The following is a 2,853-nucleotide window of genomic DNA, read 5'->3' as shown; positions in this document are numbered from 1 at the left end:
GTAAGTTTTGGGGTACGTTTTACTTCACTACATTTAGATAAGGGGGGTAAGTTTTGGGGTACGTTTTACTTCACTACATTTAGATAAGGGGGGTAAGTTTTGGGGTATGTTTTACTTCACTACATTTAGATAGGGGGGTAAGTTTTACTTCACTACATTTAGATAAGGGGGGTAAGTTTTGGGGTACGTTTTACTTCACTACATTTAGATAAGGGGGGTAAGTTTGGGGGTATGTTTTACTTCACTGCATTTAGATAAGGGGGGTAAGTTTTGGGGTACGTTTTACTTCACTACATTTAGATAAGGGGGGTAAGTTTTACTTCACTACATTTAGATAAGGGGGGTAAGTTTTGGGGTACGTTTTACTTCACTACATTTAGATAAGGGGGTTACGTTTTACTTCACTACATTTATCTGACAGCTTCAGTTACTTTAGAAAGTCAGATTTTAATACATAGAAACTCAGGAAGAGTTTATAAAATTTGATGTTTTGTTATAAATTAAACTCATAGACAGTTTATACAAGTGCAGCTGCTACATTAGTTTATTGACAGAAATTTTACTGAAAACTGTTTTATCATGTAAAAACATCTCCTCGTTCACAAATGTGAGGATTTGCTGCTTTTCCTTTTGAATGTTTTAATGTATTTTTAATCATTTTGAGGTTTGGACTGACAGAACAAACACTGAAGGAGTCACTTTGGGTTTTGGGTACCTGTGACAACATTTCTCACTATTTTCAGAATGTTTACAATCGATTAATGGAGAAAATAATCAGCAGATTAATCCATAATGAAAATAATCATTAATTGCAGTCTGGTAAATAGTTTAAACTCAACCAACAACTACAGCAGTAAAATCCTGATATACACTAATGCATGAGGAATAAGACACTTTTATTTCTGCACTGAGTAAGTTAAATTTCCAACATTAGGTTAGTAACAATTTCAATGCAGTACATTTACTTGTAACAGAATTTTTACAGTGGTAATAGTACTTTTATTTAAGTAAAGGATCTGAATACTTCATCCACCACTTCATCTATGTTAAAACAAAAAAAGCACATTATAATGACTGAAATGCTGCTGACACGTTTGCATGAAATCCAGTTTTAGTTTTACCTGCAAATTTAGTTTGGGATCTTTCTTGGAGTTGCTCTAAACACGAGCTCTTATGTACTTTAGAGGCGAGCTGTAAAAGTTAAGCTATTTTAAATACTCTTCAGGTAAGATGATGGTTGGTTTCAAATCGCAGCTTACAGGTTCTTTCATGTTTAAACTAATCGTATTAGCTTGTAGCTATTTAGGTAATCCTGTTTCCTGACTTTCCATCATCATTAATAGCAGAGTTATGCACAAATGAAAATAAGTAATTTGGCTTTTAACAAGAATTTCCACAGACTATGTAGGTTTCAAGGACAAATTTGCAATTATTGACATATACACATGTTTTTATGATCTTAGCAAACAGCTGCCTATTTTTAATTCCAGTGGACATACAGCTACTTTATCATCCCGTTAGAGTTTGGAGCCTGAAGCAAACACTTTGTATCCGACAAATGAACTGTAAAGTAACTTGAACTGAACTCTTTCAGCTGCTAGTCTCAACCAATGTTTAGTTAGCCACTAAACTCAATGTCATCTCATAGAGAGAGAGCCGCTAGATGCACCACCATGTTCTCCAGCTGGTTTCTAACTGTATCTGCTGAAGCGCCTTAAACTTGCGTTCTCACCAGCAGCCAGCAGGGGGCGACTCCAGCGGCTGCAGAAAGAAGTGTGATTATATAGAAGTCTCTGAGAAAATGTTTCTACTTGTCAGCTGATTTATTCCCTCAGTAAACACTTTCCTGATGAGTTTATGGTCTCAGTCGCTAGTTTCAAGTCTTCTTCAACACAGCATGATGTTCATTTAGTAAATGATGGTCCCATTTAGAGGAACAGAGACCAGGAAGCAGGGGGGGCTTTAGGGCGGGGCTACAAGCTGATTGACACGTCGTTACCATGGAAACCTGTCAATCAGGCTAGAGTGACTCGTACCCACGGCGCTTATAATGAGTCGGCTGTTCACTTTCTCTGGTGAGCACATTTAGTTTTAAGCCTGGAGTTCGCCAGACAAAATGATCAGCCCTGTTAAAATGACAGTTAACGTGAATTACAGATGCACCTAGCTAAGCAAGCTAGCTAGCTCCACCATCTCGTCCAAATATGGTCACGTCTGGTTGCAAAAACTCAAGATGGAGGCGCCTTATCGGCCAAAAGTCCGTTAAGACTCTTCAGCTGATCCAGAATGCTGCAGCACGTGTTCTGAACCAGGAAAAGTGATCACATTTCTCCTGTTTTAGCTTCTTTGCATTGGCTTCCAGTAAAATCCAGAATAGAATTTAAAATCATTCTTCTTACCTACAAAGCTCTTAATGGTCAGGCACCATCTTATCTTAAAGAGCTCATAGTACCTTACTACCCCACCAGAGCACTGTGCTCCCAGAACGCAGGGTTACTTGTGGTTCCTAGAGTCTCCAAAAGTAGACTAGGAGCCAGAGCGTTCAGCTATCAAGCTCCTCTCCTGTGGAACCAGGTTCCAGTTTGGGTTCAGGAGGCAGACACCATCTCCACATTTAAGAGTAGGCTTAAGACTTTCCTCTTTGATAAAGCTTATAGTTAGGACTGGCTCAGGTGAGTCCTGAACCATCCCTTAGTTATGCTGCTATAGGCCTAGACTGCCGGGGGATTTCCCATGATGCACTGAGCTCCTCTCTCCTCTACTTTCTCTCCCTCTGTATGCAACCTCATCCCATTATTGCATGTTACTAACACAACTTCTCCCCTTTCTGGTAGTCTTGTGCTTTCTCGTCCC

The 2,853-nt window shown here is 39.2% G+C and overlaps 1 protein-coding gene and 1 long non-coding RNA gene across 13 annotated transcripts in view; one reads left to right on the top strand and one right to left on the bottom strand.

Annotated features, from left to right (window-relative positions):
• The window catches only part of LOC123973740, a 34,594-nt gene that overhangs the window by 17,267 nt on the left and 14,474 nt on the right, over positions 1–2,853 (bottom strand). The gene's annotated exons all lie outside the window — the stretch shown is intronic.
• The window catches only part of enox1 (ecto-NOX disulfide-thiol exchanger 1), a 155,538-nt gene that overhangs the window by 149,932 nt on the left and 2,753 nt on the right, over positions 1–2,853 (top strand). The window lies entirely within an intron of this gene.

The sequence above is a fragment of the Micropterus dolomieu genome, linkage group LG07, assembly GCF_021292245.1.
Source record: "Micropterus dolomieu isolate WLL.071019.BEF.003 ecotype Adirondacks linkage group LG07, ASM2129224v1, whole genome shotgun sequence".
Taxonomy (NCBI): domain Eukaryota; kingdom Metazoa; phylum Chordata; class Actinopteri; order Centrarchiformes; family Centrarchidae; genus Micropterus; species Micropterus dolomieu.
This window is presented reverse-complemented; position numbering and strand designations above follow the sequence as displayed.